The following is a 20,590-nucleotide window of genomic DNA, read 5'->3' as shown; positions in this document are numbered from 1 at the left end:
ACAGGCCTTAGCGTAGGGAAGGCCTGAGTTTTATTCACAGATGTGGAATGTTTATGTAAGAACATTCAAGCAGACTTATAAAAATTTAAACACTTGCAGTAACTGATACTCCGTAATGGCCTCTAATCAAAGTTTTGTTTGCTAAACTCAACTATTTGTTTGAAGAGTGAACAGAGGTCTGGCCTTGCTTTTTGGAACAATTCTTTTCTGCTGGTGACTGTAACTGAAATTTGCCTTCAGTCTGGCAGCTGCACATAGTTAAACGTCATTTGGCCAATTGTTAGGCAAACCGTGGAGCTGCTTCTCATCCTCTTGTGTTAGTTCCCCTGCATAGCACTGTGTTATTCTCCTATTTTTAAGCCTTCAGTAACTCCCCAAGGTTCCAAGGACAAAGTCCAATCTTGGTGGACACAGTCCAATCGTGGCGGACACCTGCAGCTTGCCCCGCCAGTGGAACCAGCCTCAGATGGCATAGCCCGCATATTCTCATCAGCAGCTCATCAGCCACACTTAACAAGTGAGGGATCTGAATGCCAGAGGCTGAAATGACTTGCACAAAGGAATACTGCTCCTAAATGACCGAGCTAAGGCTAGACACCAAGTGTCTCACCAGCACCATCTCTGGTTGGGGAGGACCCCTCATCCCCAAAGAGTGAGGGTTATCTTCTTTCTCCTAGGTGCTGTTAAAGGCCTGGACCGGGCTGGGACATCGGAGAACAGCAATGGTCCTTGCTTTTCCAAAGCAGTCAACTTTTAGTAAGTGATGGGAAGATGCTTCAAGAGCCATAAGAAACACATCTTTTTGTTGGATATCTCTTATTTATTTTATTTTTTCCTCTAAATTTTAAAATTTAACTAAGTAAAATAAATAATACAATATTGCTGATCATTTCTACCAGGCTAGTTGGCCTGTGGGCCACCCTGAGGTCGAGAGTCTTACCCTGGAGGTGGGGACTCTCAAATGCGCCAGGAACAACTGGGGGATTTATAGCAGAAATTTGCGACTCAAAAGTGTGGTCTGCTGATCAGCAGCCTCGCTAACACCTGGGAGCTTGTTTGAAATGCAGACTCACAGGCTCCACCCAGCTCTTTTGAATTAGAATCTGCCTTTTAACCAGGTTCCCAAATGACTGGGGTAGACACTCAAGTTTGAGAAGCACCTTCTTTAGCACTCTATGCAAGAGGCTTGTGGAGGGAATATTCTGTTCAGACTCCGTCCTGATGCTCTGGCTTGGTTGCCCAAGGGAAAAACTTGTGAAATCCTCGGCATAGTTACTGACACTTCTCTGAAACTCCACAAGTGATAATTTCCTTCTCTCTTAGCTTCTCTGACAAGGAATTAGTTTTAAAAAGATGGACAAAAATGTTTGGCTTCTTTCTTCTCCTTTAATTGCAAAAGGAACATTTTTTTCTTTAGAGGCAATTTGGATGACACATATACAAAAAAGAAAATAAACCTTTGACTCTTACCATCTTGATATTTTGCCTTCCATATATATGTGTGTGTGTGTGTACATATATATATATATATATACATATTTATTTAATATTTTGGTTCAAACATATGAAAAGATATATAATAAAGTCTTTTGCCCATTCATATACTATATCTGCTCAGTTCCACTCCTAACCCCGATGGATAACTACTTTTATTAATTTTTTGTGTACCCTTCAAGAGATATTTTTAAGTGGAGTCACATAAACATTCTGTATATACCTTCTCCATTTTTAGCACAAATAATAGCTTTACTATACACAGTTTTGCACCTTATGTATATGCCTTTATATTTTGCACATTGCATTTCACTTTATATTTTGCCATAAGCATTGCCCATGTGTTTTTTTTTTTTTACAGAGTTTTCATAAATGTCATTCGAAATGGCCACACAGTAGTTCATTGTGTGTATTTGAAATAATTTGCTTAACCAGTAGAGGTTACTGTTGTGCATTTTGACCCTTCCCCTCTCCCCTCTCCTATTGCAGATACCTTTGTGATGAAATTCTCTGTGCAGAGTTACTGCCACCCAGTGGGGGCGGGCACACCCCACAATGCGGCTGAGAGTCCCCGAGCAGCTGTGTTCTTCCTTTCCTCAGTCTTGTAGTTCAATTCTTTTTCAGTTTTAGGGATTCCTCTGCAACCTACTAATATAGTCTCTTTTCTCTTAATATATAAAGAAGCATTTATAACTTGCAACAAATAAGGCTTAACTAATACATAAAACAATGGGAAAGAGAAAGAAGATGACACTTCCATCTGGCAGAGGGTTAATCCCATATTTGGTAGAAAAGAAACGGGATTACCTAAATGTAAGCAAGTAGCAATGAAAAACAAACAAATAGACCAAAGCCCAAGCTCACCTAACACTGAGGAAATGACAAAGGAACATCCCTGGGAAATCAACACTGTGCGGGGATCAGTTCTTGCTACAGGAAGAAAAAGGCTGGAAAAACAGAAGCATTTCATTTCCTTGAAAAAGTTCCTTAAACTCTGGAGAGCTTACATGGCCGTGGGAACAGAGTTTCCGTGGGGAGGAGCGCATGGTCTGCCTTCGTCTCCGAAGCAACAGGCTTGAAAACTGTCAAACAGAAAAAAAATTTCTTGTAAGAAACTTTTCGAAACAGATGTACTAAGCGGAGCAAACTCAGTGCCCTAGTGTATCGCCAGGCAGATTCTAGAGCAGCAGGCAGCTGGCCATTGCAGCGTAAAGAGATGAGCAAGGATTGGTTTCATTTCGAGTTGTAGAAAAACAGAAAAAACCCATGATTTCGGGCACTTGGGGAATGCACTTTCTTCTAGGCGGGCAGGTGTGTATAGCAGGAACCAGCGAATTCTCTCTCAAGAGAAGGGGTGGAGTTATTACTCCTCAATCTAATCGGATCCAACTCTAAATTCAGCCTCAGAGAGCCAGTCGGCCAGGGGTTAGAGGGCAAATGAAGCCTTAATTATTTGTGATGATTTAAAAGGGAAGGGAGTCTCAGAAAAGACCTAGGGACTGAAGGGATATGTAAATATGTAGATTTGTTAACTAGCATGCTACAATAGCAGAATTTGCAGGTTGCAATCATAAGGAAACTCTAATTGTGCTCTTTCCTTCTCTCACATGGTCCGTAGGAAATCTACAACTTTGACACGTGGTAAATGGGAGTTCACTTACTTCCAACATGTTTCCTGAGATTGCACTGCTAGAGGTCGATCCAACTGGCATCTCACCCCTGAGATGCCTCAGGCATGAATAGGACACCAATACACCGTGTGTACCACCCTCACAGGAGACATGTCTAGTTCCAGCAGCCATTCTTCACTGGGCTCCAGGGAAAGGAGTACCCCATCCCTCCCAAGGGCAGGGAAGGTCCTCACAAAACTTTGTCTTACCTCCTACTCCAGCTCTCGGTAGGCTGAAGGTGGATGGTTAGCTAAGGGGTAAAAGACCGACCGCTTGGTTTGCAATGTATCTTTTGGTGGTCTTACATCAACACTTTTATATGTGGTGTGATTAAAATGCACTTAACCTTGAGTCATTTTTAATATTTGATAGGCACGTGCATATGTAATTAGTTCATGTTCAAATTCACATCAAGTTTAGAGTTGCTTTGTAAGATACTGAGAAATTTGTGTGATATGTTATTCTAGGAACAACAGCATAGAAGGGTCTTGAATTTTCTTGAGTTTTTTTTTTTTTTATGTCAAAGGGGTGGCATACTCTTGAAGACTTAAATGTTCAGTTTAGAAGTGTATTTTATTTTCCAGAGGGAAAATTCCATGCTATTTTCCAGAGGTGTAAGGAAACAGAACGCCAGAAGTGAGGAAACGATTTAGATAGGGGATTGTGTAAGTACGTATAAGGTGCTGGATGTCTGTGAGATAAATCTGTGCGGCAGGATCAGAGCTTTATGTTGTGGGACGAGAGCGGTGAATAATTGACCCTTGCCATTTTCAGTTTCCACTGGTTTCTCGTGCAAGTAGACAAAATGCACGAATACTAACTGCGCACGTGAAACTGCTCCTTCACAGATGAGGATTTTCTAAAGGGACATATTTAAAGAGCATCCCCCAAATCACTCAATTATTCTGGGTCCCCTAGGCATGTCTCAGCACAGTGCTACGCTATTATCACGTGCAGGCTGACGCAGCTCACTCTGCAATTGCCCTTTTGCGGTTTCAACCCTGGGTGAACCTCGCTTTGAGCAAATTTGTCAGTTGGGGTTGGAATATTATTAATATTTTTAACATTCAATAACTTTTCCGTTTACAAAAGTGTCACTGTAAACTTTTTCTGATTTTAGATCTTCTTCGATGTAGTTTCGAAAATTCAATGAACACAAAATTGGTCCAGATGGTTTTAGTACAGCCTGGAGCTTCCTCAGAGGACACTACGGTATTGAGGTGCCCCCGGTACCTGAGGGGCAGTGGAGGGAACTAGTCAGCGAGGAATATGCAGACCTTGTCCCTGCCCCTGAGGGCTGTGGAAGTAAACAGGGGGACGCTGGGGATCCTGTGTGGGCAGGCAGGGGACTGCGTCAAAAACATTTGCTTATCAACATTAATATCCTGTCCCTTGTCCCCACAGACAGGGGGTGCCTGTGGGGGAGGAATGGAGGGTACTGAGGACATGGGTCTTAAGGGGTTGCTCTTCCTCTGGGTGGTGCTGTCTCCCAGGATTACTTACCAGATTTGGCGGCTTGGTGAGGACCCATCAGCATCATGTAAATGAACAGCAAGATGAGACCATCACGTGGAGCCGCCGGAGAACAAGCCATGTCTTGTTCCCGCGTGAAAAGTGGGAGGAAAAGTGGGAGGAAAAGTGGGAGAAAATTTAACGTTCACGGGGGCATCTTGAAGACAGGAACAGTGCCCTCACCCGTGGCCGTTCGATAAGTGTTGTTTAATAAAAGAATGACAGGATCATGTGTGTGCAGCAGACAGCCTGATACGGTGTCAGCCCTGCCTCTGACGCAGAGCATAAATTTCTCAGAACGTGATCTCCAGGTGGGCAGGGCCGCCTGTGGGACTTGTAGCCTGTCCCTCCCCTGCCTGCCTCTGGTGCCCCCTCCTACCTGCAAGTACCGAGGAAGGAAGGATTATGTACCCGCTCTGAGCCTCATAAATGACTGTCTGGGATGGTCAGATTCAGCTCATTATGTCTGAGACATGCTGGTTAGCATGTTACTTTTGAATTTTAAGAATTACATGAGACACGTATGTGCGATTTAGAAAGAGTAGAAAATAGGTAAGTGAAAAAGAAGAACATCATTCACCCTGGCACTAATTAGGGAGAACAAGATAGAGAACTCTTTGTACGAAAATGGAATCACATTGTACAAAATGTGTCCTGTTTTTTCCCTTCGTGACAAACTATGAACTTTTTTTTTTTGGGTGGTGTGATGTTGGAGGTGCCCTATTAATGTAATGCCCACCTCTTATGCTCTACTCTACTCAAGATTAATCAGCTACAGGTCCTTTAAATAAAACTGGTAGTTTCTTCCCTGCTCTGAATGAATCACTACCATTTATCATGCTTCCGAGATCCAGCAAACAGTGTCAGTTCTGCCTGTGATATGGTAAAGAAGTGGGTTCACCTAAAGACGGATGATAACTTCAAAATCAGCTGACAGTACATAAAAGAGTGGCCTCAAGGAGAAGCTGGGCCTCAGCAGTGAGAGAGTGAGGCAGCCTGGAGCACATGCAGCCACTAGCCTCCCTGCCTCCACACACTCGTTCAGGTGCGGAGAGACACCAGGAGTGGGAAAAAAGCAGCTCCCCAGGACAGAGACACTCATTCAAAGAGATTATTTGGGTTTTTATAAATTTGTGGCAGTGGTCCTAATACCAGGCTCAGGTTCAGAACCACCCTGGTGTACATCTGTGGTATCAGAGCCGGGTGCCCGGGAGAGAGCTGGACCTTGCTGGGTCCTGCAGAGCTGCAGATGGAGGTGTTCTCAGGGACTTCAGATCCTGGATTTTGTTTCCTCCTTTCAGTTCCAGTGAGGATGTGGCATCATTGATGGGACTTTGGTTCAATAAACAGAGAAGCTGATTTTTTCAAGTGTACATTTCAGTGGGTTTTGGTGTGTTCACAAGGTTGAGCAACCATCCCCACGATCTAATTTCAGAGTATTTTCCTCACCCCAGAAAGAAGTAGTCAACAGCATTCACTGTCCTTCCCCCTCTCCCCCAACCTGACTACCACTAATCTCCTTTCTGTCTCTATACATTTGCCTATTCTGGACATTTCATATAAATGGAATCACACATTATGTGGCCTTCTGTGTCTGGTTTCTTTCACTTTGCAGGATATTTTCAAGACACATCCATGTTGTAGCATGTATCAGAACTTTATCCCTTTTAATGGCTGAATAATATTCCATTTTATGGATATACCACATTTGTTTTTCAATTCATTAGTTGACAGTTGAGTAGTTTCCACTTTTTGGCTTTGCTGAATCATGCTGCTATGCACCATTGTGTGCACATTTTTATGTGAACATATATTTTTAGTTCTCTTAGGGGAATCTGATGTTTGAATATTTCCTTACACAAAAGTGCAAGGATTTGGGAACTCTTTGTTTTCAGTTTTTCTGTAAACCTAAGACTTTTATAAATAAAGTCTTCTAACTAATGTTAAAAATACATGGATTATTAGTTTTTAGGATGAATGGTAATTATGCCTGTATGTGAAAGGCAGTGGCATACTAAGAATTTAGCTGTTTTCTGCCCCATCCCAGTTTTCCTGAGGTATAGTTGACAAAAATGTATTTGGTTGACCCTTGAACAACATAGGTTTGAACTGAAAACAGGTCTGGTTATACATGGATTTTTTTCAATATACATTGTCCTGCTGCTGTACCCACAGTTTCACATCTGTGAATGTGGAGGGCCTGCAGTGGGACTCGAGCTTACACAGATTTTGGTACCACTGGTGCTTCCTGAAACCAGTTACCCCGGGGATACTGAGGGACGACTTCTATAGTGTGCAAAGTGATGATTTGCTACACGTATACATTGTGAAATGATCATGTCGATCAAGTTAATTAACACATCCATCACCTCACAGTTATCCCCTGTTTGGGGTGAGAATGCCTAAAATCTGGTCTCTTAGCAAATTTCAAGTACACAATATTAACTATAGTCACCACGTGATACATTAAATCCTCAGTCCTTATTCGTCTTATAAATGTAAGTTTATAACTTTATCCACATCTCCCCATTCCTTCCACCCTCCGGACCTTGGCAATCACCATTCTACTTTTTGTTTTTATGGGTTCTACTATTTTTCTTTCCAGATTCCATCTATAAGTGGTACTATACAGTATTCGGTTTTTGTTTGCCTGAAGTTTGACTTAGCATAATGCCCTCCAATTTCAACTATGTTGGCTGTTGTGAGTAATGCTGCAATGAACACGGGAGTACAGATACACTGATTTTGTTTCCTTTGGCTCTTCCCCAGCAGCGGGATTTCTGGACCATATGGTGGTTCTATTTTTAGTTTCTCGAGGAACCTCATACTGTTTTCTACTGCGGCTGCACTAGTTTACTTTCCTACCAACAGTGTCCGAGGGTTCTCTTTTCTGCCTATCCTCGATAACATTGGTTATCTCTTGTCTTCTTGATAATAAAAATTTGGCTGTTTTCTCAATGCTGATCAGAGGGACCACCAGTCCCATGGAGAAGCCAGGCCTGAGGAAAAAGCCAGGCCAGGAATGACTGCATTTGCCCAGCTCTGTGTGGCTGCCTGGAACCCGTTAAGTTCATACTGTTGCCTAAATAAAACGGAGCACACGGTAAGCGCAGGAGAAGGCGTGCTCTCCTCCACATGTGGTCACCTGGAATGCTGCAGGTAATAGTCTTTCCTTTAGAATATTAAAAATTATAAAATAATTCAAGTTGGTTTGAGGAAGTTATGAAACAGAGAGGAACATAAAGAGGAAATTAATTCATTTCCCCAGAAATTAGATAGCATTGTTAATATTTCTTTTTACAAAACATGAATTCACTTTTTTGATGAGAATAGTTTGTGTTCTGCTTTTTCCTCTAATCAATGAACTGTGAATGTATTTCAGAGGCATCTGGTTAGAATTATCTACTAATGTGGTACCGTTTTTCCTTTATGTTCTGCTGTAAACAAACTTAATCATCTTAAGACTTTTTTTCCTGGAAGGAAAAATCGGGGAAGCAATTCAGTTTCTGGTCCAAAGCAGGCACTCCTGTTCACTTTACCCTAGGGTCAGACAGCACTGGCCTTACAGGAGGCAGACCGCACTGGGTCTCATATAAAGGGACATGCTGACATTTAAAAATAATAGTGGATCTGTCTGGAAACAGTAGGGGAAATGCAAGAGGAAATGGGAAACCAGGAAGAGAGAGTTTGGTTTTGTTATAGGAGGAAAAGAGATAGAAACAGGAAGTCTGGGGTTGCACTGTGGTGGTAGAGGTTACTTGACCTGGAAATTTTGAAAGCCAAGGAAAGGGAAGTCGAGAGAAGCTTTGAGCACGGAATTTCCAGACCTCACTGCCCTGACACCCAGGCACCCAGGTGGTACCAGGAACCAGCAACTTGAGGTTAATGAACATTTGCTGGTGATGATCTGTTCAACAAATTATTTGTGATTATTATCATAACCAGATACGGTGTGCTCTGTTTCAGAGGTAATAGTTCACCATCAAAACTGTAAAACCATCCGTACTCCACATTCATTTGAGAATAATTAGAAAATGGAGATAATAAAAATGAAATAAATCTATTCATTATGTCTCTTCACTTAAAAAGGAGTGTAAGTATCTCTTTTTATAAAAACGGCATGATAAATTCGTACTATTGGTGTCCTGGCTTTTCCCATATTAGTAATCTATAAATATATTTGCAGTAGTGTAGTTTTGGGGATGTGCACTCGGATTCGGCGAGGCCTCGTCTTGCTCTCAATTCTAATGTCAGCTAATGAGATGAAGACATTTTCTGGCTAGAGGAAGCAGGCACATGTCCCCTTCATATCCCCTCTGGTAGGTCACTGCCATTCAATGTGCCTTCAGAATCCAGGAAAGTGCATTGGTTCCACATAATTAGAGAAAGAATGGGACCACCTAAAGGGGCAGGCAGAAGCTAGAGGGGAGAAAAAAAAAAAAAAAACCCAGCTGTAACTGCAGGGAACTAAAGACGAAATGTCAGAAAGAATTGAATACTTGAAACCGGGGATGGTGGGGAGAAGATCTTGCTACGTTAGAAATAAAAAGGGAGCAGAGGCTTTCTGTTTGGTCATAAGGGTTACTTTACTTTTACTGGGAATTTTAAAAAATGAGGAAAAGCAAGATACTTTATAGGAGCACATGGCAGAGTCATTGCTTTGTTCCTTGTCCCGGTCCTCACGACACCTGGTGTAGATGGTGCTGGGCATTCCTGTGGCAGGGTGTACTTTCCAAGCACTGTGAACATAGCCATATGTTTAATAAAGGTGTTTAGAAATAACTTGTGTTTGGCAATGATGGGTTGATAGTCCAATTCACTTTCGAAGCTATGATTTCACTTTTTAGACTTTCAAGATGGTGGAAGGAATATGGATTTATTTAAGAAAAAAATAGAAAACGCAGATGGGCAAAAAGGTAATAATTTTTCATTATTTTACCAAAGGGGGACCATAGTGCTCATTTCAAAAATTTTTCCAAAAGAATAAGCTGCAGCACACTTTTGGTGGCATTGCTTTTGAGGCACCCAATTACTTTGGCGGTGTATCTTTAACCACTACGAATTAGTTCAAGGCTATTTTTTTTTTTTTCCCCTGTATTGGATGGGCAGCCATATTTTCACCTCCAGTCCTCTGTCAATCACTATCATCCACTTACTCTGGGGTCAGCCGAGTGCGGGGCAGGCAAGGACAGCTCTGTCTTCGAGGGAAGGCTGAAGTCTTAAAATCCAGCTGGGTCCCCTTGAAAGGGCTGAACAACACAAAGGGAATGGAACGCAGGAAGAAAGAGGAAGGTCAGGAAACATGCTGGGTGAAGGGGAATCCTGAGCTTTCACTGTGGGTAGTGATTACTCAGAGCCTAAAACCCTTAAAAGGGGACACGAGCAGGTTTTATGGATGGATGCGTGGCAGAGTCGTTGGCCTCCGGCCCCGTTTTATCTAGGACCGTATTGTGCACGTACTCTGAGGTTAATGCAACACTTATACTGACTAGGATAATGGCAGGTTTAAAGATATGATATATGTTTGTAAATGACCACCGTGAACTTGAGGGAGCTGCTGGAATCTGTTGCAGTGTTACTGAGGGAAATGGCTTTCTGAACCATGTCCTAGGACCAAACTAACGATCAGCGTCGCATCAAGTGTGACAGTGGTACAGCAAGAATTTTATTCTTTTTGTTTCTCCCCAGCTCTTTTAGGGTTTTCTCTGGCCAGCAAATGTCGCAGGCCAGCTGCATACCCTGTAGGGAACCCAGGGGTGAGGGAAAAGCCAGGCCAAGGTCAGCCGCATCTATTTCTACTCAAAGCAGCTACTTTGCTTCCATGATTTCTGAAATCTTGGCTGGTAAATTGGGAAAATACAGCAGGGGGTTTGTGTGTACGTGGTCTCTTCCTGCCAATGTGTAACCCACCTGCAGTTACCTTTTTACCTTTTTAATGCTTAAAATACCACAAGTTTATTTAAGGAAAAGCAACAAAACAAAGCAGGAAACCCTGATTAGCAAAAAGAAAAAAAAAAAAAACTGGGGGTGACCCAAATCGAAGATGGTAATATAAATACGTAAATATATGTTCACAAATGGAATTAGCTTGTATATACTGTTTACATCCTGCGCTTTCTTTTAGGATGGATGGAGAATATCTCATCCCTGCCATCAGATTTGAATCGCATTAAAAACTGAGGGCTGTTTCTTCTTTATGCTGTTCTCTAACCAATATTCCCCACTGTAAAATTTTATTTTCCTGTTGAGACAGTTGTAATTCCCTTTCCTGTCCCGCAGAAGGCGGTAACATCCCCTGTCCTCATGATCCAACAAAACAGTGTTGGAAGAAGAACAGGGTCTTCTAGAACTGAGTTCCTATGGGAACTGCATGGGAGAGGTAGCAAAATAATAGAAAAGAAACAGCAGTTAAAGGAGTCAGTTCTTTCTGCAGGAGGAAAGCGGGGCAGAGAGGAGAGACTGGACTTTTCCTGGGGCAGTGAAATTTCTGCCAATTTCAGGCGCAAAAGCTGCAGAGAATCAACACCTTACAGAGGAGTGAATGGCTTTCCTGTCTCTCTAGGAGAACATTGGGTCATTACCCGCCACTGTTAACGAACACTATGGATAATGTATTCAAAGATGTCATTCTTGGCATAATCCCACGACTGAGAGATGTTTTACTTTCAAACTCCTAAAGTTATACAATACATATTCATTTAAGAATAGATAAATATAATGAAGGAACTCATTATTCTCTATCCTGTCCGTAAAAATTCCATTTTTCAGCCTGTTTTCTCCCAATCTACGTTTCTTTTTCAGTTGCACGGTGACACGTTTTTCTCTTTGACCTGCCACGTGATAATTGAGAGAAGGTGCATAAACTCCAGCTGCCACGATACCTTCAACTGCCCCACTTCCTTAACTTACCAAGTCTGGAGTGTTTAGTTCCGTCTTCAAGTCTGTGAGATACCCCCCCGGACCCTTTCAATAAAACCTTTCTTCTGTTTAAGCTAGGGAGTCACTTTTTGGTGTGTGATACCAAGAACATCTTAAGCAACATACACAAGAATTATGGGAAGAACCAAACCATAGTAATTCTAGAATAGGGGCTCCGGAGGATTCTCCCGCTGGCAGAACGCCCGCTGTGAGACAACAGTTACTGGATAAGATGCCAAGGAAGAGGTGAGACATCGGCCAGTACAGCAAGAGAGAAGAACAAGAGTTAATTGTTTTCTCAAAAACATTTTCAAACGTTTCTACGTTTTGCAGCTATCTACATTAAGCATGAACAGAGTAGGAGGCTCTGTCTCCTTTAAGATAAAGTGCAGATGTTTTATTAAAATTTTAAATTAGTTTACAATTGCCCCTTCAGAAGGAAGATCTTGTAAACATATCAGCTCTTCTTAGATGATTTGTCATATTTCTTAATTTTTTTCTCACTGTGTTAAAGAAACAAGGAGACCATTTTTGAGTTAAACTAATATTTATATTCAGAAGAAATTAGATACATTGAATCTCTAGGGTGAGTCCATTTTCTCCTAAGACCAAAAAAAAAAAAAAAAATCCAGGGGGAAAGAGACTATATGCAGATATTTTTTACATTGAGCGTACGAGCTGGGAAACTAAATTTGTCCCTCAAATTATACTGCATGATACTGCCCTCAAATTCAGGTCTTGTATGACTGCCTGTGATTGGTCTGTGTCCTGCTCTATCAAGTTTCAGGCTTGCTCCTGTCTTTACTGCCGATCAATGTTCAGCATTTACTAGGGCACTGATGGAGCTCGATCCGTGATCTCAGATCCTCAAACTCCTTAGCCTTTATATTGTATATTTTAAGAAACAGGTATTCGTCTTTCCTCGTTGGTATAGAGAATGGCACATTCATAGTAAGGAGTCACTGAGAAGCTAAAATAGACTTCTGACTGTCAGTCTGCTTTTCAGAAGCATTTACAATTATCGGGCACAATTCCACTGGCAGTACAGAGAGTTACGTTAGTTTTGGAATAGCTCTTGAATAGACAGTTACGTGTTGCTGGAGCTGGCATTTACTTCCGCTTTTCCTCTAAGACGTAGTATGGACAGTAATGAGAGTAATGAATCTAATGACTTCCTTCGAACACATTAACTTTTTTTTATTGACCTGTAGTCAGTTTACAATGTGTCCATTTCTAGTGTACAGCATAATGTTTCAGTCGTACATATACATACATATATTCATTTTCATAGTAGGTTACTACAAGATATTGAATATAGTTGAACATATTAACTTTGAAACGGAGGGAAGAAAGATAAATGGTCCCTGGAGACTCTTTGACACCCCACAATAAGGAAAAGGAACAGGAGGTTTTAGAAAAGGAAATCTGGAAAGGAGAAATACTATGGATGGAGAACAGGTGATTTATTTAGTTTTTCCAGGCAGGGGTCCTCAGATAAACATGAGAAAAAGGACAAGGAATTTTAATTCCCATGAGCAAATATTATTTGTAGCTTATTTAAAGCTACATTAGAAATTGACTACACTTATAAACATTATTTGGCATGGTTTTGTGACTTTTCTTCTACTTTATGATTTATGTTGCATTTGAAAAATTCTGACTTTGTCTCAACTGAAGTAGAGGAAAAAGATGGCTTTTCATTCCTTCAGTGAATGAATTTCTTTCTCTTTTTTTTTTTTTTTTTTCAGAGAGAGGAGACATATACCTCGTTTAATTGCTAGGAACGTTATTAGATGAAATCAGTATTTCTTAGAAGTCCTAGGTACCTATTTCCAGATGGACAGAGAGACACATATACACACTTAATTCCATGGGGTTCTGTGTTTAATTATTTAGAATAAGGTTCAGACTGGGAGATGGTCTGGTTCGTGGTAAATTCTACTGGGCTGTACTCTAAGAAATTGATAATTGTTTTTGACCCATAAAAAGCAATTTCTTTTTTGGGGAGGGGGGGCGGTAATCAGGTTTACTTATTATTATTATTATTTTTTATTTAATGGAGGTACTGGAAATCGAACCCATGACCTCCTTCTTGCTAAGCATGTTCTCTACCACTGAGTTATACCCTCCCCACCAAAGGCAATTTCATATGGCTCAATCTAATACATCACCATATTCTAAATTAATAGCTATCTGTTCAAAGTTACTAATTGGATAACACTTCCAAAACTAAAATTAGACTAAAATTATTGTTTGCAAGTATAAGAGAATACAAAAAGTATATTAAAACAGATGTCTATTACAGAACAGCCCTTTTTTATTTATTAGAGGCTTTAAACAAACAAAAAAATAATTCTGCACACTGACAGTGACTTGGCAGCATGGAAAGACTTCAGGCTGGAGAGGCACGTTTGTTCTTGATGAATCCTTCAAGCTTTATGATTTTTAAACTGAGTAAGTCAGATCTGCCAGCAGATCCAAGAGCCTCATTCAGGAATCAAAGTCAAGGGCTCAGAGATCAAGTGCAAGAACAGATTTTGAGGCAAGAAGCAAAATGAAAACTGAGTAAAAATGCATTTGCCCTCAGAACAGGATGGAGATGCCCAGAACATCTTTTTGCCAAGTGCCAGTGTCCAGTTGGCTGGTGTTCCATTGAACACATAATTACTCTTAGAGCAGATTGATGGCCCAGCATGAGGTTGATCCTGTGGATTACCTCTGGGAAGAGAGAGCATGGTCTTTTCTAAATTTGTGTTCACATTCTTGCTTGCCTCCTCAGCTTTTATGAGAAGGTCAGCCCCATCCCCAGTATGGCTCATCATCAGAAGACTTTGCTCTATACCTAACTGGGATCAAACAGTAACCCTCCCTCAAGTGCTGGTCAAGTAGCATAACCTTAAACCCATAGCTGCCAGGTGGCTATACTCTGAGGAAGGGTCTGCTATTCGCCCCTTTATGTAGAAACTTAACATTTTCCCGTGGATGATCATTCCACCAGGAAACAGGTTCCTGGACTGTACTGCTGCTTTCCTGTAGAACGCTTTTACTGAATTGCGCCTTCCTGAGGGTGCTGGAGTAAAGGTTGACATAATTGGATCAGATGTGTTCTTTCTGAATAAAAGCTAGTAACTGGTTAGCTTGATTGGTTCAGGATTTTGGCCTTGATCTTTTTTGCCATGTGTGGGAAGGCGTACTGAACCGAGCTACTTCTGACCCAAGAACACTGAGTTGGCATCATTTCAAATTCTGATGAGCCCTTGGGCTTTCTCCGAGTACTTGTACTTTTCTCTGGGTGTGGGGCCCAGATATTTTTCTGGTCCACAGATCTGCTGAACTCCCTCTCTTGAGCAATCTCTCATCCCTGGGCAAAAAAAAAAAAAAAAAAAAAGCCGCTAAGAAAAGTTATCAAAACTTGGAAATAAAGCAAAAGGATGACTGTATATCATTTCAATATCATTCTGGAGTGTTCTCTAACAGATTTACCAAAAGACGATCTAATTCTTTAGAGAAAAAAAAAACCTTTGATTTACTCTTTACTGCTGATGATGGCTTGAACTCTGTGTAGTTAGATGACTGTTAAGTTACAAATGATTTTTACCAGTAGTAACTAATTGCATTCTTTAGTAGAAAAAATAAACCCAGAGATTACGGTTTTATTGTCTCATAGATATAAACTAGCTTTTAAAAATCTAATTTATCACATTTGTTTCATCACCGCTTTCCTGGCTGACTGTATAAACCCCTGTTCTGCAAATGCCCTTTGAACCAGTTTTACCATTCTGCCGGCTCCATCACTAATGAGTTAAACAAATCTTTGACACATGGTCGCCATATATTTGAATTTAGTTGTATTTTGAATATTTTGAGAATTATACTTTGAGGGAAAAGCCTTTCTTATATGCTGTGTTCTGTGAAGGTCCATCTTACACTGTTTCAGGGTTTCTTTTGTCTCCTTTCTAAAGACCTCTCTGTTCTTGCATTCCTCTGAGTTAGATTCTTGCTTCTGACGATTGTTACGAAAGACAGAAGAGTGTCTTGAGTGGAGAATTAGTTTTAGAGTCGGACAGATTGCAGCTGGAATTGTAGCTTCCTGACACACAAGCTTTGCAACCTTGAAAGGAGCACTTCACTTCTCTGGTCATATTTTCCACTAAGATAGAATGAATCAACATGGGTTGCAATAAATAAAATTTTCAGTTTATTCATTTTTAAAATGAGGAAGTCAAACTGATTAATCTCCAAGTTCCTCTTCAGTTCCAAAATCTTCTAGTTCCAACATTTTAGAGCTTCTTATTCCCATTTAACTTTTAAGAATCAGCAGTTTAAATGTGCCAAGTTCGTATCTCCCGGTTCAATACTCAGTTATAGATCGACAACAGTAGGTTGAGCAGGGAAAACTCAAGTGTCCCCCACAAAGCAGGCTCATAAATTCCCAGGATGCCAGGTCACCAGACAACCTCCAGGTCACTTTCAGTTCCACTCATAAAAGTACCGGTTGCTTCCTTATCGTTTGAAGCTAAGTGTCTAACAATTTGAGGATTTGACATCTAACTTTAAAATAAAGATAGCTTATGGGTGAAAAAATTGTTACAATTTGTGCCAAAGTCCACTGGAAAAAAAAATACCAGGTGAAGTTAGTTTATTTCTGGGGCTATGATACCATCTTCAAGGACAGACGTTGGCAGATGGTGCTGTTTGAGAGAATTACACAAAAATGAGATTCTCTAACACGAAATTATATCTCTCTATTCCTTTGGACTCTTAAAACCAATTTTAATATATCCTTATATAAAAACCTAAAAATAGGGGATATTTCACCGTGTGTGAGCTTAAAATTCTGTCTCTATTTTAATTTTTTACATTGACACCAAAATATATTTTAATAAAACTTTTTTTTACAGGTAGTAGCATGGTGTTACCTGGTTAATGTTTCTGATTTCAGTTAACCTGCTTTCATTTTCTTGAGTAATTTTTATATCATTTTGGGAATCGGAATAATAATTATAATAATGACATAAGTGTTTCCAAAAACAATTGCCGTAAGAGCTGATAATTTCCGGCATGTGAAGCGTATATGAATAATATAAGCATTTTCACGTTATCTAGTTTCGACTGAAGTTTGAATCCTATGCAACAGAATCATGAAAGGATATTTGAAGCAAATCCCAGGTGCCATTCACAATTAAGGGCAGAGGATTGCACAGGGCATGTATCCCAGAGGCAGGGATGACTGGGGGCCCACTTTAAGATCTGCTTACTACAATTCACAAACAAAAAAAGACTCACAAAGCTTTACCTATGATTTAATTACATAGATGTAATATTTTTCAAGGAAATCATTCTGTGTGTGACATTTAAGAGTACGTTCTCTGGTATTTCAACCTAACTGAACACGCAACCCGGCAACTATGGTAACTGAGGCTCATTTAATTATTTGTTTAGCTGTAAATATCTTAGAAAATGGTGCATTTTTTTAGTCCAAAATTCTAGCTGGAGACTTAAAAAAAAATAGCTCCTTTTTCCACTAATGGCAATAGTTTTAATAGCTACATTAAGTCTCATATATTAGAATCAACTCATATATACCCAGTTTGTGCTATTGAAATACCACTCTCAGATTTGTTCTGCCACATACGTCTTCCTTCCCAGAGATAAATGAAAAAAATCTATTTTATTGTTTTTACTTTTAAAAGCTATCTTGGGGATTTTATATGTCATGCAGTCCTCACGTCTATGGTTCAGTTGGCTCAGTTATGGCGGTATGTGAATTGACTGCTGTGTACAAGCTGCTGTTTCATACCACTGTTATCAAGAAAATGATTTCCAGGGAGAGAAGTCTAGGGTTTTCTTACAGTAGCATAATCCCCAAGCTTGATCCCTCTTATTTAATCGCATGACACACCTGAGTGTTTTAGGGTTAGTAGGGTGTGCTGTGGGGACTTGGTAACTTGGGAGCTGGGCGCTGTGTAGGTCAAAAGGACAGATCACCTATGGGGAATCATGATTTAACGTTATGAAATGAAAACATCACCGTAGAGACAGAACTGTGGAATCAGGAAAGCGCAGAAAGTCACAGCTGGAATTTTAAGGTCTTCTAGCTCAACCCTGGGTGTTTTATTCAAAGTTTTATGTGAACAATTTAATGTCCCATAGCTCACTGCAGAAGAGCCACTGAAATGTGTTTGATGTAATAGTGAGGAAGTCATCAGTTAATCTCCAAACAAGAGAAGTGTGTGCATTTTATTTTCCCCCTTTGAGCAATGGTAAGATTTCAGCCACTTCACAATCAGATGTTGCTTCATTGCTAGACAACTTCCACTGGGTCAACGCTACAGCATGTAACTTCGAAATAAGAGCTTCATGTGTTGCATTTCATCCGAAAGCATATAATCACACCAGATTTAAAACGATGATTATAAACCATTTATTTCAACTATCTCTCAATTTCCAAACATTTTCTGAAAAATTTTTTATGTCAGTTCAGTGTGGTACAGAAATGTAAAAAAAAAAAAAAAAAAAAAAAAGCTAGTAAGTTTCCCATGTTACACCTCCTACCCCACAGTATGTAGCGCCTTCTCACTCCTTTCCAAGAGTTCCTTCCAAAGTAGGGGGAAGACAGGCTCCCGTTCCAGATTCTGTCATTTGGAAGGGACTGAAAGGAAGCAACCCAGAAGAGGACAAGGCTTTGTGTTTTTAAAAATTAGTTTTTACTGATTTTTAAAAATCACAACATTTCTATAATACATTAACAAAATGCGGTCTTTTCAACTTTATACAGTTTATGATAAAACCTTTGTCTTTCCTCCCTCTCCTCTCCACTAACACTGCCAGTAGTTTGACATGTAACTTCCTACTCATTTTATGTGCACATACCTTCAAAAAATTAGGTCATTTTTAGACTGTTTTGCATGTTTCCCACAAATTTAACAATATACATTATTGGTAGATAGAGAGCTCACTAATTATTTGAAATAATGACATGGTGTTTCATGATATGGATGTGCAATCATTTTTTAAATTAAAAATATTTAATTGATTTATAGTTGATTTACACATTTTATTAATTTTGGGTGTACAGAATAGTGATTCACAATTTTTATAGGTTATACTCCATGTAAGGTTACAGTGAAATATTATCTATTTTTCTTGTGGTATCCATCACAACCTTGTAGTTTATTTATTTTATACCTAGTAGTTTGTACCTGTTAATCCCCTTCCCCTGTCTTGCCCCTCTTCCCACCACCCTTCCCACCGGCAACCACTAGTTTGTTCTCTGTATCTAGGAGTCTGTTTCTGTTTTGTTATATTCGTTGATTTTATTTTTTTAGATTCCACATTGTAAATGCTGGTATGAACATTGGGGTGCACGTATCTTTTCTAATTAGTGTTTTGTTTTTGCCAGTTATATACCAGGAATGGAATTGCTGGATCATATGGTAGTTCTATTTTTAATTTCTTGAGTAAACTCCATACTGTTTTCTATAGGCTGCACCAATTTACATTTCCACCAACAATGTACTAAGGTTTCCTTTTTTCCACATCCTCACCGCCACTTGTGATTGCTTGGCTTTTTGGTGATGGCCATTCTGACCAGTGTGAAGTGATATCTTGTTGTGGTTTTCGTATGCATTTTCCTGAGGATTAGTGATATAGAGCATATTTTCATGTGCCTGTTGGCCATCTGTATGTTTTCTTTGGAAAGCTGCCTATTTAATCTTCTGCTCATTTATTAATTGGGTTGTAGTTTTTGATATTGAGTTGTAGTTTTTGATATTGAGTTGTATGAGCTCTTTATATATTTTGGACATTAATCCTTCATCAGACATGTCATTTGCAAATATCCTTTCCCGTTCTGTAGGATGCCTTCTCATTTTGTTGACCATTTCTTTCACTGTGCAAAAGCTTTTAAGTTTGATTAGGTCCTATTTGTGTATTTCTGTTTTTGTTTCCCTTGCCTTAGGAGACATTTCCAAGAAAATACTGCTAAGATGAATGGCAAGAGTGTTCTGCCTTTGTTTACTAAGAGTTTTATGGTTTTAGGTCTTACATTTAAGTCATTAATCCATTTTGAGTTTATTTTTGTACATGGTGTGAAAAAATGTTCTAATTACATTTTTTTTTTCACATGAAGCTGCTCAGTTTTCCCAACACCACTTATTGAAGACACTGTCTTCTTATTGTATATTCTGGCCTCCTTTGTCATAGATTAATTGAGCATATGTGCATGGACATATTTCTGGAGTGTCTATTTTGTTCCATTGGTCTATGTTTTTGGTTTTTTCTTCCAATACCATAACGTTTTTATTACTGTACAAGGGTGCCTTTACTATATATTTACCTTCAAAAGTGAGAATTTTCCTTCCCTATATTTTCTTATTTTTTTGATATAGCCTTTTCTTTTTCACTTAAAGAAGATCCTTTAACATTTTTTTGTAATGTCAGTTTAGTGGTGAGAAACTTTTAGTTTTTGCCTGTTGGGGAAACTCTTCATCTCTTCTGTTTTGAATGATACACTGTCTGGGTAGAGGTGGTAGGTTGCAAGTTTTTTCCCTTCATGATACTTGAAACGTATCATGCCATCTCTTCTGGCCTACAGTGTTTCTGCTGAAAAATCAGCCAATAACCTTATGGGAGTTTCCTTGTATGTGATTTCTGGTTTTTCCTCTTGCTGCCTTTAAATTTCTCTCTTTATTTTAAGATTTGATATTTAATTATATTATGTATTGATATGAATCTCTTTGGCTCCATCTTGTCTGGGACTGTTCAATTCCTGGACCTGGATATCTGTTTCCTTCCTCAGGTTAAGGCAGTTTTCAGCCATAATTTCATCAAATAGATTTCCTGCCCTTTTCTTTTTCTCTTCTCTTCCTGGAGCCCCAGTAATGCAAATGCCAGTATGCTCGATGTTGTCCCAGATTTCCCTTCAACTATGCTCACTGAATTTTTTTTTTTCTTTTTGCTGTCTGTGGATGACTTCCACTAGTCTATCTTCCAGA

At 39.7% G+C, this 20,590-nt stretch overlaps 1 protein-coding gene across 4 annotated transcripts in view; it reads left to right on the top strand.

Moving 5' to 3' along the window:
* Positions 1 to 7,509: 7,509 nt before the first annotated feature.
* Positions 7,510 to 20,590, top strand: part of LOC123613815 (casein kinase I-like) — a 33,554-nt gene continuing 20,473 nt past the window's right edge. For 2 of the 4 annotated variants that reach the window (XR_012509799.1, XM_074372921.1), the window contains exon 1: positions 7,510 to 7,835. The gene's annotated coding sequence lies outside the window, so the exon portion shown is untranslated. Of the gene's footprint in view, positions 7,836 to 8,642; positions 8,770 to 9,523; positions 9,593 to 11,477; positions 12,609 to 20,590 lie in introns of those variants that run through there. The other 2 variants (XR_006721254.2, XR_012509798.1) reach the window with 2 other exon arrangements.

The sequence above is a fragment of the Camelus bactrianus genome, chromosome 10 (assembly GCF_048773025.1).
Source record: "Camelus bactrianus isolate YW-2024 breed Bactrian camel chromosome 10, ASM4877302v1, whole genome shotgun sequence".
NCBI classification, from domain to species: domain Eukaryota; kingdom Metazoa; phylum Chordata; class Mammalia; order Artiodactyla; family Camelidae; genus Camelus; species Camelus bactrianus.
The sequence above is the reverse complement of the archived record's forward strand: the minus strand, read 5'-3'. Positions and strand labels throughout refer to the sequence as shown.